Here is a 14,609-nt window from a genome sequence, read left to right on the forward strand (position 1 = left end):
AATTTGTTCATTTATCTTGGTTTTTTAAAATAAAGTTGTTCAAAAAAGAAAAAGGAAAAAAAAAAAAAAACAGATTCCAATGGTATATCAACTCCCGCCAAACAATCTTGTTTTGTAACCTCCCTTGTCATGGGCAATTAATAAATGTTCACCAGCTTAAAAAAAAAAAAACTGTCACACCAACTGAACATTTAAGTTAATAAACCAATATGTAATTTCAAAATGGGATAAGTTAAAAATGTGTATAGTCTATATATGACACCATATTTTGATTTCACATATTCTTAATTTTCCCAGTCTCATAATATTGGTTCAGGCTATGGCATTCTAACAATAAATGACAAAATTATCAAAGCTTTTACACTAATATCTAATGTGACATTGAATACCTTTACTAAAATTTGAAAAGTAGTAAATAAAAAAAAAATCAATAAACTCGAGTTCCAGATCCCCAAATGTAGACTCAGGAGTGAGACAGAGAGGGTGTGAAGTTCATCGAGAGTAAGGCACTGTCCTCACCTAGTTCCTATTCTTCCCAGTGAAATTAATACCATGTCCAGGAATTATAGATTCGGTGGCACCTCCCTGACGTGTTTCACAACCTGCACAGTTCTCCAATTCTACAGCTTTAAATCCTAAAGTAGGAAAGGAATGAATGAAGACTGTTTCTTTCCTTCGGCACATACTCAGGCAGCAGAAAAAGAGATTTCAAAAGTCAATCTGCTAGCTGCATTCAAAGCCATAGTAGAGTTCTGTGAGGCCCTACGTGAAGGACAGAAGCCACAAGGATAGTGAAAAACAAGTCAAGGGACCTGGAACAGTGACCTCCCTACAGCCACTCGTAAACCATGTCAAAATAAGGATCATCCCACAGTCACAGAAGCTTGTATCTGGAAAAGACCACAGGTCCTGCCATGAGGTGACACCACACACTCTGTAACACTTTCATTTATCGATGAACTGACCCAGAGCTAGGACTATTGCTCTAGATGTTCCCGAGAGAGGACATCCACTGCCTGGGACTAGTGCCATAAATGACCAAACTCCCTATTCAGATTCTACTTCCGCATACCATCCCAAACTTAAATTTCAAATACAGATGTGATGGAGAGCAAGGGTTTTTCTAGTAAGAACAAAATTACTTTACAAAAAAAAAATCTTTAGATTTTGCAGGCTATATGGCTTCTTATAAAACTACTCGATTCTGCCATTTTTGCATGAAGCAGCCACAGACAAAACATGAACAAATGGGTTATGTTCTAGTAACGCTTTGTTTGTAGGGCTAGCAAGAAGACCCAGAGGGAAAGCTGCCTGCCAGCACACTGATGAATTGAGGTCTATTCCCAGGACCCGCACAACAGAAGGAATGCCTCAAGACCTGCAAGTTGTCCTCTGACTCTAATGGCACACACACAGATCTTCACACATACTAAAAATTAAATGTAATTATAAAACCATTTTAAAGAAAGATTTTTATAAAATTATGCATCAGATCTCATCTGGCATATAAACATTAATTGTACCATGACAGATCTTCACACAGGCAAAGAAATAAATGCAATTACAAAAACTAGTTTTGGCCCGCTACACATTTTGTCCCGTGTCTCCTAACTTCCTGCTCCTGTCCTTCCCTCCCTTTTTTTTTCTCCTCTCTTCTCAGTCTAAAGATGCCCTTGGCCACCAGCCACAGCGGAAGCAGCAGCACCTCATGGGACCACTGCCGTCCGGTTCCTCCGGGATCACTCCCGGCAGCCGGGCAGCTGCGCCAGTTTCTCAGCATCCGGCAACCAGCACTGGTATGGTCCAGACAGAGGCCATGAAGCAGATATAATCAACAAAAACCTCACAACCTTGAGAAGAAAATGAGGAAACCTGATGATTACCAGGAACGCATGAATAAAGGGGAAAGGCTCGATCGAGACCTGCTGGATGCCGCATCTAAGTACCAGGAGGTCACAAATAATTTGGAGTTCGCAAAGAAATTACAGAGGAGTTTGGTGGCATTTAAGTGACGATATTCGGGAAACAAAGAAGACAATAGGTCGGGAACAGCGTATGAGAGCAGCAGCAGAAAAGCAGCGCTTAAAAACTGTCGTTGCGTTACAGCGTGTGTTGGATAAGCTGGGAGATGGTATGAGAACTGATCTGAAACAAGGTCCGAGTGGAGTGCCAATATTGTCTGAAGAGGAGCTGTCATTGCTGGGTGAAATCTAACAATCCAGTAGAGCCGAGTGTGACATGAGGTTAAGTGGGCAGTATGGGACATGCCTCCGTTCACGTGTGGGATCCGCTGGAAGGGAAAGAAAAGCCTGTCTGGGGAACAACCTATAAAGTGCTAAAGGAAATTGTTGAGCGTGGTTTTCCAACGACTTTGACAGCACTCCCAACCATCAAAGGAGGAGGAAGGAAGAGGAGGAAGAGGCAGCTTCAGCACCTACAGTGGAAGACCGGGTAGCTGAAGCTGAGCCGACAGACTACGCAGAGCCAAGTGGGGTTGGGTCAGCTGTGTCAATAGGCGGTTCGTGGCAGAAACAGCTCAGCAGTGCTGAGAAGGGGGAAATAGATGACGAGTAGGCATTTGAAACAGTTGAGGTGGTAAACTCACCTCACGCTGCATCTCCTTCAGACTCCAGTGGCTCAGTCAGATCCACTCGTGAGAAGACAGCGTGTACGAGATCTGATGGCACAAATGCAAGGGCCCTGTAATTTCATATAGGATTCACTGATGGATTTTGAAAATCAGACACTTGATCCCACCATTGTATTAGCACAATCCCAAACCTCAGCTGGTTTGCCCTCAGGTTCATTCCGAATTTAGACTTGCCCGATCTAAGCTTCCCATACAACCAGAAGCCACACAGATTCCTTGGGTTTCATCCACAAGCCAGGAATACACAGCATCTCGACCCTGTACCAGCCACAAAAGGAGCTAGTTGATCAGATTCAGGAAACAGTATCTTTAAATACACACCAGGCTACAGCATCCCTCCCCTCTGCTTCCCAGCCTCAAGTGTTCCAGGCGGGGACAAGTAAACCTTTGCACAGCCGTGCGATCTGAAAATGCAGCTCTGTTCCAATCCATGCAAACAGTGTTCGATATGAATGCCCCAGTTCCTCCTGTTAACAAACCAGAAACCTTAAAGAGTCAGTACCAGGTCGGTTATAACCAGTTTTTCCAGTCAGCCTCACCAAGTGAAACCAACTGAGCTTCAACAAGACCAGCTGCAAACGGTGGTTGGCTCTTACCGTGAATCCCAGGACCAGCCTCATCAAGTGCCTGGGAAGCACCAGCGGCGCCCCCAGCAGAGCACTGGCCTTCCACGTAGCAGTCAGCCTTATTACAACAGCTGTGGTGTATCTTGAGGAGGGTCTCCTGGTGCCACAGGTTTGATGAACGGATATAGGAGTCCTGCCAATGGATTTAGAGGATATGATGGTTACTGCCCTTCATTCTTAAACGCTCCAAACATTGGTTGGTTTTTGTTGTTCTGTTTTGTGTTTTAAAATTATTTTTATTGGATATATTTTATTTACATTTCAAATCCCCTTTCCTGGTTTCCCTTCCATAAACCCCTATCCCATCCCCCCTCTCCCTGCTTCTATGAGGGGTGCCCCCTACCCACTCACCCCCTCCCTCCTCCCCACCCTGACATTCCCCTACACTGGGGCATCAAGCTTTGACCGGACCAAGTGATTCTCTTCCAGTTGATGCCCAACAAGGCCATCCTCTGCTACATTTGCAGCTGGAGCCATAGGTCCATCCATGTGTACTCTTTGGATAGTGGTTTAGTCCCTGGGAGCTCTGGTTGGTTGATGTTATTCTTATGGGTTTGCAAACCCCTTCAGCTCCCTCAGTCCTTTCTATAACTCCTCCATTGGTTAGCTATGAGCATCTGCCTCTATTTCTCATGATCTGGCAGAACCTCTCAGGAGACAGCTATATTAGGCTCCTGTCAGCATGTACTTCTTGGCATCAGCAATATTGTCTGGGTTTGGTGACTATATATGGGATGGATCCCCAGGTAGGGCAGTCTGTGGATGGCCTTTGCTCCAGTCTCTGTTGCAAGCATGCTCAGCTGCATGACTCTGGCAGAGCCCCTGAGGAGGCACCCCTATCTGGTTTCTGCCAGCAAGCACCTCCCAGCATCAGCTATAGTGCTTGGGTCCCATGGCTGCACATGGGGTGGATCCCCAGGTGAGGCAGCCCCTGAAATATCCCCTCTTCAATCCCTGCTCTTCCACTTGATCTTGTACCTCCTCCTGTGAAGTGTTTTGTTCTTGTAAGAAGGACTGAGGCTTCCACATTTTGGCCTTTCTTCTTTTTGAGCTTCATAAGGTCTGTGAATTGTTTCTTGGATATTCAGAGATTTCTGGGGCTAGTATCCAATTATCAGTGACTGCATATCATGTGTGTTCTTTTGTGACTGGGTTACCTCACTCAGGATGATAGTCTCTAGTTCCATCCATTTGCCTAGGAATTTAATAAAGTCATTGTTTCTAATAGCTGAGTAGTACTCCATTGTGTAAATGCACCACAATTTCTGTATCCATTCCTCTGTTGAAGGGCATTTGAATTCTTTCCATCTTCTGGCTATATACATAAGGCTGCTGTAAGTATAATGGAGCATGTATCCTTATATTTTGGGGCATCTTTGGGAATAGCGGGGTCCAATTTTCTAAGGAACTGCCAGAATGATTTCCAGAGTAGTTGTACCAGCTTATAACCCTGGAAGGAATTCGTCTGCATGTTCTGTCCTAAGTGTCCTCTTGAGCCTTGCACATGATGCTCAGATTCCTCACCCTTGCTTAGGAGTAAAACATTATATACTTATGGGTTGATAATATCTCCATGATTAGTTGAAGTGGCTTGGAAAACAATACAAGACTGAGTTTTAGACATTGGATAAGATCTACAATAATTCTAATAATCTAGAATTATTCAGTGGTAATTGACAAAGTTAAGAATTTTCCTTGAAAGGAAAACAAAAGGAGTGGAGTGGGGTATGGTTTAACAAAACAACTGCATTTCACAGTTTTTCCCATTAAATCGGAGCACCGACAGATGGGAAGCATACCAAATTGTGCATGGCTCCTTAATCACACAAGTGAGCCTGGTTTACCAGCCTAGACATAGTCACTGGCCTTCTGGCCAAATGACTGGGATTAAAAACACGTGTAAATTGCTCTTTAGTGGTGGATACTGTGTAAGACAAAGCCAAAAGGCAAATCGGGCTTTGATTGGCTCTTCTGGAAAATATGCATCAAAGATGGGGTATCTTTACAGGCTGCTTCTGTGCTCAATGTGAACTGTTTAGATTCCTGTGGAACACTTCCCAGTCTCTGAAACAATGACTTACGTGAGGACTGGTCCTGCCTGTCATCCCTCACCACAGCATGCACTGTCACTAACCCTGGGGTCTTGCTGTATTGTCACTCAAACTGGTAATGGGTGCTGATGAAAATCTCTAATGGATAGATAATCCTAACGCTTTTGGTCACATGTCTTTCTCCTGCTGCCTGAAAGTTCTTAAAGAAAAAGATATCGAATGCCTGCCGCTACCACCCGTTTAAACTGCTGTCTTTTGAAAAGTGTTTTAGATTCACTTCCCTGTCTCGGAGAAATGGCAGACAGCAGTTTCAGTTCTGAAGGCAGAAGCAAAACAAGTGAAACATGTTTCTAAAAGTTGTATCTTGGGAAAAAATTAAGCCCAGATCTAGCAATACAGGGTTGTACTTCCTCAGACTTTTGAATCAGTGTCTTCAGTTTATTCATTCAAGCTATGCGGGAGGTGGAAGGAAGGGCCTAGTTTTCACACATTTCTTAAGGTCATAGGAGAAAAAATGCTTCCCAATTAATGTAATAAATGGTTAAACTTACATAGTTGCACACACACCCCAGAGAGAGGGAGTGGAAAGAGGTTGTGTATGGGTAAACATAACCTATCAGCTACTTCCCCCTCCCCACATTTAATGATCATAATCGGTTATTAACCGTTCTTATTGGTATTTGGGGCACTTATCAACTACCTACAAACCTCTGCTGCTCTCTGGTGGCAACATGAAGCTGGTAGAAGACAGGCCTGATGTGCTCAGTGCAGGATCTGAATTTCCAAATCCTTTGGGACAGGAAGAAAGTAAGAGGGAGGGAGTGGGAATGTTTTCAAATGCACAGAATTGTAAGAACCGAATCCCTAAATTGTTTCTAGAAATGGCTTCCCACATTGCTAACATCGTCCTTTCTTTCTATGAGACGCAAGCCTTAGGTTTCTAACATTTGAAGACATTTGTTTGTTTTCTGCACGCACCATAAAGTCAGAGCACTATAATATGACCCATGATCCAGAGCTCTGGCACGGAAAGGTGAACCGGAGAGTAGACAGAGATTAAGTGTCCAGCTGGCAGCAGGCTGACAGCTAAGGAATGTTTGATGCAAATTACAATTCCAAGTGGTGCACGCAAGCAGAGCATCAGCAGATAATTGTGTCTCTGCGGCGGTGAGGAGCTTCCTCTTCCTAATGCTTCAGGCGCATCAGGTTCCGAGAGCCTCCATTTTGGTTTTCTCATCACTGAGAACAGCCCTTGGGGAAGGACTGGCCTTTCAAACAGGAATCGGTGTCAGGCCACTGTTTTCTTATTAGTAGGCTTGTTGGTTGCTGTCGATGCCCAACAATGTGTTGAGAGACTCGAGAAACCAGGGGAAAGGGAGACAAAACCACTGGAATAGTGTGAGCCATCGGCCCTGGAGTCTTGTGACTGTGATGGATTCCTTTCAGCTCTGTGCACAGAGGCCAGCTCGGTGTAAGACCCCAGTGGGAACTTGCTGTAAGGCTGAGAAATCGTGGACGATAAACATTCACGCTTACGAGAAAGATTTGTAAAAGTGTGCAGCAGTCTAGAAAGGGGCCGTTTGTACATGGCGGAAGTAGTGAACAGGTTAACTTCCAGTCAGAAGATAATGAAAGTGAACAGCATAATGTACAGGAAAGAGGTCTTCTCAAACTGGAAATTCTATATCCTTTTCTCGGTGATCACAGAGTCACAGACCTTGCAGGTTGAAAGAGATTTGTAGGCTTCTCCTATCTAAGCATCAATTTAAAATTCTTCAACATCTGTTCAAATGGTAACCACCAACCTCTGGTCAAGCAATTCTGGAGTCAAGACTCTGTGTCTGAGAAGGCGTTTGTTCTTTTAAGAGGATGGGGGAAGAAGGTACATGAAATAGAGGTACAAAAGTGAGTGTAGAATAGGGTTGTCCTGTGGGAGGCCACTGAGCAGCCCTCGCTATGAGCGTTTGAACTATGTTTACTCCTCATTTAGGCGGATTGTAACTTGGAAGACAATATGATAATTACATGACAAAATTTTTATATAGCCACTGAACTAAATAATATGTAATTAAAATTGTTAATACCTGTTTCCTTTCATTTTTTATTGTGATTGCTTGAGCATATAAAAATACTTATCAGCCCGACATTGTGTAGCATTTTGGAGTCTGGGAAAGGTAGTTATGAATTTAAGGTCAGCCTGGCTGGTAAGTTCTGGGCCAGCCTTGGACATACTACAAGATGCTGCCTCAAAATCAAAACAAACAAAAATAAATAAAACAGCCGTGTGTGTGTGTGTGTGTGTGTGTGTGTGTGTGTGTGTGTGTGTGTGTGTAAGTTCACATTATCTTCCTAAAAAATAGCTTTAGTCTAGGAAAACTTTTTTTTTTCTTTTCCTTCATTTACCAAATCAAATTCAATGTCTTTCAAAAACACTGACTTAGGAAGTCTGGTCCACCTTTGGGATGGGAACCAAAATTATTTCTAACTTGAATGCCGTCTCTGCTTCCATGATGCTCGTGTCTGTGCTGCTGTTCCTGGCTCTGAAACAAAACTAATATTTTCTTCTCTCTACCACCGCAGAGAGCCACAGCCTCATTACAAATCACTAGCAACAACTCCTGTTGTCCTGGAAACAAGAAATACACAAGGATAGTTCTTTGGGTTGGAAATGGTCATCTTGTTTGGATGCTGCTCCCAGACACAAAGCGATCCCTACAACTTAGGTTATGTATATCAGTGACAAGCAATAATTCTTGAGTTAGAAGTTCCCAGGATAGTTGGGACAAGTGTGTTCCTTAGGTGACACAGTGACAATAACATTCTTTAAAAAAATCCACCTGAACCTCACTTGACATTGTAGCTGTGCTTGAAGAGTTTAAGCCTTTTTAACTGCTTGTTGAACAATTTTAAATAATAATAATAATAGTTCTTACTGGTTGAGAGTTTTGTACATTAATATAATAAATCTTAGTCATCCCCCCTTCCCTCCCTCTCCCACTAAACCTCTCTTCCTAACAGGCCCCCATACCACTTTCATGTCTCCTTTTATGTGACCCACTGACTTGACTGACCTAAATACGTCTTGTTCTAAGAGAGATAAACACAAGCAAGAACCATTCTTTCCAAATCCAAGTTGACTTCTCTATTCTTAAAATCTTTTCAGTTGATTTAATATATATATATGATATCTACTCTTTCTCCCTCTATCTTAGGGTTTCTATTCCTGCATAAACATCATGACCAAGAAGCAGGTTGGGGAGAAAAAGTTTATTCAGCTTACACTTCCATATCGATGTTCATCACCAAAGAAAGTCAGGACTGAAACTCAAGCAGGTCAGGAAGCAGGGGCTGATGCAGAGGCCATGGAGAGATGTTGCTTACTGGCTTGCTTCCCCTGACTTGCTCAGCTTGCTTTCTTGTAGAACCCAGGTCTACCAACCCAGGGACAGAACTACCCACAATAGGCCCTCCCACCCTTGACCACTAATTGAGAAAATGCCTTACAGCTGGATCTCATGGAGGTATCTCTTCAAGCGAGGCTTCTTTTCTGATAATAACCCCAGATTCTATCAAGTTGACACACAAAACCAGCCAGTACACCTTCCCATGTTCTCCATATGCTCCCTCAAATGCCTCTCCCAGCATCACATCTGTTTGGGGGAGGTTGAGTATTTGGATTTGGGAGTGCTGCTGTTGCTGCTGTTGGCTACCAACTCCAGTGAGAGCAACTCATTCAAGAGTGCAGAGCCATCCACTACACCACAGCATGACTCTACCTGTGGACATATTGTCAATAAAGAATGATTCTCTCTCTGCCAGCAACTATCCACTGATATCAGCTCCCCAGCAGTGTGCAGGTCTGGAAATCATTTACTCCAGCTCTGCCAGTTGGCTTACTCATGTGCAGTTATTGTGCAAGTAGCCTCAGCGTCTACAGTCCTGAGTCCGGGACCTGTGTCATACCAGAGCACTCTTCCCCTCCTCCAGACCCTAAAGCTTTTTTCTTTTCTTTCTCCTCTTCTGCAGTGTTCCCTGAGCCTGGGTGAGAGGACTTGTCTCCTGAAAATCTTTTCAAAACAACTTATTGACATCATTCTGCAATATGTTTAGCCTAAACATACAGCTTAGGTTCAAATGTCTCAGAAAGATGAAGCCTATACAATTAAACGCAGCTGTGAAGTGCCACGTTTAAGATACAGGCGCTGTCTACTCCCACCATTGCAGCTGCGAAAGGCTGAGTCCTCAAGATTTAATCAGTGTAAAAACTAATTCCTTTTTACTCATTTGCTGTGTCTTTGTGTTCTCATAATACATTTTAGACTGGAATAAACTTATCTCTAAATAACTATAAGAAAATAATTTTATAGTAAGGTCAAAAGCACCTGATCATTTCTGTTCAAGTCAAGTTAACCTTGAAATTCAACCATTTCTTCTAAATTTTGTAGTGATACTTGGGACTATGATTTGAAACATTTGTAAGACTGAACTGAGGATTTGTAATGGTGAAGCTTTTACTGGACTGGGTAATAAAGTTATGAAATTGTGAAACCCTAAAATATTCATACAGCATAAAATTGTTCTAAGGCCATTAATATCAAGTAAGGCTCTAATTAGGAAATAAGCAATCATTCTAAAAAGATATTTGGAACACAACCTTCATATCACATGACCAAGGTCTTCATCCAGCAATGCACAACCAACATCCTTAAGGCTCTATCTGGGAAAGCTCTATCAACTAGAACACAATGAAATGTCTTTGCTGACCTCAGTCAACCTAAGACCAGGGCTTCTCTTGATGCCTCAGGTTATACAAACACTAAAAGGAGTTGTAGTTTTCAATTGTCATAGTTACTATCACAAAATACCAAAGTTAAGGCTGATGAGATGGTTTAGCCGGTAACAGAACTTGCTGTGAAAATCAGATCTCCCAAGTTTGGCCCCCAGAATCTTCATAAAGGTGGAAAGAGAAAACCAACTGCACAAAGCTGACCTTAACTTTCACACATATACTGTGACATGTACCACCCCCGATATACACACAGTGGCAAGTAAACATTTTTAAGTTCCATCAATAACCAACTTGGAAGAATGGAAGGTTGATTTTAATTCATGGATTCAGCTTTCTCAGTCAGCGGTCAGCTGCCCATTGCCTTTCAGCCTACGGCAAGACCATATGTCATGGTGAGAGATAATGGAAGTGAAATCTCTGTACCTCAAAGCTGCCAAGGAAGTAAAAGAAAAGGTGGGGAATGGAAGGGCCTAGTGTCAAGATCCCTTCAATAGCATGTGGTCAGTCTCCTAACTTCCTCTAAGCTTCCTATCCTAAAGGTTCCAATAACTCACAGTAGCACCATGTGACTAAAAGCTGAGTCATCAATAGATGGGCCTTTGGGAAGCATTCATGATCTAAACTACAGCAAGATTCAGCAAAAAGACTACCCATGGAAACTGCTTGGAAACTTGCCTCTCCAGGGTAAGTGTACAGCTTCTAGCTGTGTGTACTGTTTATTCTTTTCACTGTTGTGGCAAAATAGGATACTTAAGGGAGTAGTGGTTTGTTTAAGTAGCAGAAAAGACATAGACTGAGCACAAGGCAAAGACTTGCTTGTATCACAGTAATCCATAGGGAAGAGGGTCAAATATAAACGCCAAGGCCCATCCCCAAGTACACCAGTGTATCCTGCAAGACCTCCCCGTAAAGACATCTTCTCCCAAGACAATGTCAACAGCTAAGGGCCAAATGTTACAACACATGAGTCTCTGGACACATTTAACATTCGAACCACTACACTGAGTTATTTCTGGGGCTGTAGAGATGGCTCCATCGTTAGAAACACTGGCTGCTCTTCCAGAGAACCTGGGTTTGATTCTCAGCACCTATATGGTGCTTCACCATCTATAAAGCCATTGTAAGGGATCCAGTGACATCTTCTGGCCTCCTCAAACAGTGCACACACATAGTGCACAGCCAGATGTGCAGGGAAAATACCCATACATGTAAGATTTAATAAATTTTAAAAATATTTTATGACATCTCCTATAAAGTGTTAATTAATAATCATGTTAGTTATGCACAGCCCCCCCAAACAGCTGTAACTAAGGCATAAATCTATTAGGAGACAAAAGTTTAAAGGTGTCAGACAGACCCATGAGCTTCATTAACAACAAGCTAAGCCAAGAATGCAACCCAAGTGATGCTAACAGTTAATCCTTTTCAGCTAGAGGATATTACACCCACTTACAGTATACACATCACTTCTGAATGTTGTTCCATACTGATTCCGTAAGCAACATCCTAGGAACATCTACAAATTGAGGTTGTCCAAAATGGTGAGTAGTTTGAAACGTATTTTTTTTTCTTTTCTTTTCTTTTCTTCTTTTTTTTTTTTTTTTTTTTTTTTTTTTTTTTTTTTTTTTTGAGGGGGGTGTTTCTTATTAGATACTCTGTATTTACACTTGAGATGTTATTCTTTTCCCCCTCCATGCTCCCATCCCCACTCCCTCAATCACCTTCTCTACCCTATTACCTTGGAATTCCCCTACATTGGGAAAACATGCCGTCCCTGGACCAAAAAAAGTATTTTTTTCTGAGCAATCCAAGAAGAGCTTTATATAAATAACTAGAGAGGAGCCCACTGTTAGATGTGATGGTCACTAGCCACATAAGTGGCCACTTGCAATATCTGAACAGTCAAGAAGAAAAAAACTGAGCTGTTTCTTTTTCTCTACAGATGTCAGAAGAAGTGGCCATGAGTATATCAGGAAGAATAAGAACACAGTTTTGAAAAAAAAAACTAGATTAGCTATTTTTCTAGTCATTTTGGGGGGCATTGATTTGAACAAACTTTTAACTTCGGTGAGCTACAGGTGTTCATCTGAAAGGAAGAGACATGTAGAAAATATTTGTGTTAGGTAAGGATTAAATAGGATAACAGGTCCAGCAAGATGCCTTGGCGTGTCAAAATGTCTGCTGCTAAGCCTGAGCATGTAATCACCCAAGTTCTAGCATCAGGACCCACATGATTGAAGAAGAAAACTAACTTCTGCAACTTGTCGTCCGCTTTTCCAATGCACCACAGTGTGTATACACAGGAACAGACATAGGAAAGCACACAATGCAATGATTAAATTTTTAAGGAGATAGCAGATTCAATAGGTTCACAGCAAAGCCTAACAATCACTCAGATAACTTTAGAAAGAATTAATTTAATAGCGATGCCTGAAATTTTAATACACATCCTAAGAGGAATGAGACTAGCATAAAGTAAATAACTGTCTTCTGTGCATGCTGTATTCATGTCTCAGCATTCGGTAGGAAAACTACGTAACCAATATGACCACCCTCCAAACTCAGAACGTCTCCACTGTTGTTGACCAGTGCTTAATTTCTTTCTTCCTTACGCATGCAGTCTTCATTTTATACCACTATTGGAGGATTTGTCACACTTCTTTATCTCTGCTTATGGACACATCAGTCTTTTATATACTATTGAGTCAAACAATACCTCATCCACAGGTTTCCCATGACCTTGCCCAGTGCTTACAGCAGACATTCAGTAATCACTTGCTAAGTGACTGAAGATGTCTCCTGCTCTTCCATGGGCTAGGAAGTTTTAGAATGTCTGCATTCACATTCCTCATGTGCATCCATTTCAGGTTAACCGAGATACTAGTTGAACACTGTCAGGCACACTGTGATTTTGTGAAGTTTGAGCAAATCTGTGACTCACAGTATCTCAATGCCACTCTCCAGCACAGGCTGTGGCTCTGAGTTGAGGCACACACTTCCACAGTACTATTCTCCAGCAGATAAAATTGTTCAGTCTACACCCATGAAAATCTGTATGTACATCTTCCTTTTTCTGTACCAGAAACTTTTAGATGCAAGGGCATCTCGTAGTGCAGCCATGCCATTCAAATTCAAGACACCTGCACTTCAAATCTGTGTGTGTGTGTGTGTGTGTGTGTTTTGTGCTTGCATAATGACCAACCCCTGCTCTTTCTATGTCCTGGATAAAACTGAAGCATCTTTCAAATCCCCAGACTTATTAACCTTTAATGTGTTTGTTCAAGTACTTACCAAGATGTGACTGTTCCCTTGGTCATTCACTAAATACTTGATGAGTAACTACAGAATATCCTGGTGACATAGTGGGGGTGGGAAGACAGCTTTCAGTATTCCTTAAATCATAGCTCCACAGTAGTCAGTGCACTGAGAGAAGGCACAGTGGTTCAACTATAATTCAATGCAGGGAAAAACATCTTTAATGCTTTGTGCTCTGAGCTGAATCCATTTATAAAGAACTGAACTTCTTGAACTATAAAAGTTAGAACAGATTATGAATGAAAACAGAGACCTGCCAGTCTGGGTAAGCATGGTGCAGACTTGTGACTCTAAACATGCAGACAGAGGGTCTGTTCTGCACCAAGTGCTTCTGGAATACGGTGAGGGGAATGTCTGAACAGAGAGCCAGCCTTGGCAGAAACCCGTAGGTACTTTCCCATATTCCATCGATGAGAGGTTCAGAGCACTCAAGTCCTGGGCTCCGGGTATGACTAAATTTGACTGCTCTGTACTGAAGAACAACAGTTCCCCTTCTGCTTCCAGCAGTACATGCAGCTCTGAGAACACAGAACCTGCCCTACCCAAGCTACGAAAACAAGAGAGCACATGTTTTCCATCAGGACTAATTTCCTCAGCAACAACCTGAGATTTTTATGATGTTCTTAAAGTGCTCTCTCAATGAATAATGCATGGTGTTAAGTGGCGAGAATAAAATATGCTTTCTGTAAGCCTGCCTTTATCCATATAACTTCCTAGTTGTCATTTGTCCCCATTCTTTGTAATTTTTGTGCTATTTGAGGTCTTACATATCCCTAGAAGAGTATGCACGTACACACACACACACACACACACACACACACACACACACACACACACTGGGGGGGGGGGAAGGAAAAGAGAGAGAGAAAGAGAGAGGGATGACAAAGAAACAGAGTCCGTTAGCTTTGCCAAGGATGAGTGAAAAGATTTACAATACTTGGGACAATTATTAAGAAACTGAATGAGCAAGGGCTAGACCTAGCCCCCCTAACATATTTGTACAGATGTACAACCTGGCCTTCATGTGAGTTCCCTAACAATTGGAGTGGGTGCTGTCTCTAACTCTGTTCCCTGCTACTGGATTCTCTTTCCCCAGCTACACTGCCTGGTTGGGTCTCAGAGGGATCTACTTAGTCTTGCTGAAACTTGATGTCCCAGAGTGGGGTGGTACCCAAGGG

The 14,609-nt window shown here is 42.4% G+C and overlaps 1 pseudogene across 1 annotated transcript; it reads left to right on the forward strand.

Annotated features, from left to right (window-relative positions):
- The first annotated feature begins 1,667 nt into the window (after positions 1-1,667).
- Positions 1,668-3,504, forward strand: LOC308422818 (caprin-1-like; annotated as a pseudogene). Its single transcript has one exon. The product of its transcript is annotated as a caprin-1-like (transcript).
- The last annotated feature ends 11,105 nt before the right edge of the window (positions 3,505-14,609 follow it).

This window comes from Micromys minutus, assembly GCF_963924665.1.
Source record: "Micromys minutus genome assembly, chromosome: 7".
Taxonomy (NCBI): domain Eukaryota; kingdom Metazoa; phylum Chordata; class Mammalia; order Rodentia; family Muridae; genus Micromys; species Micromys minutus.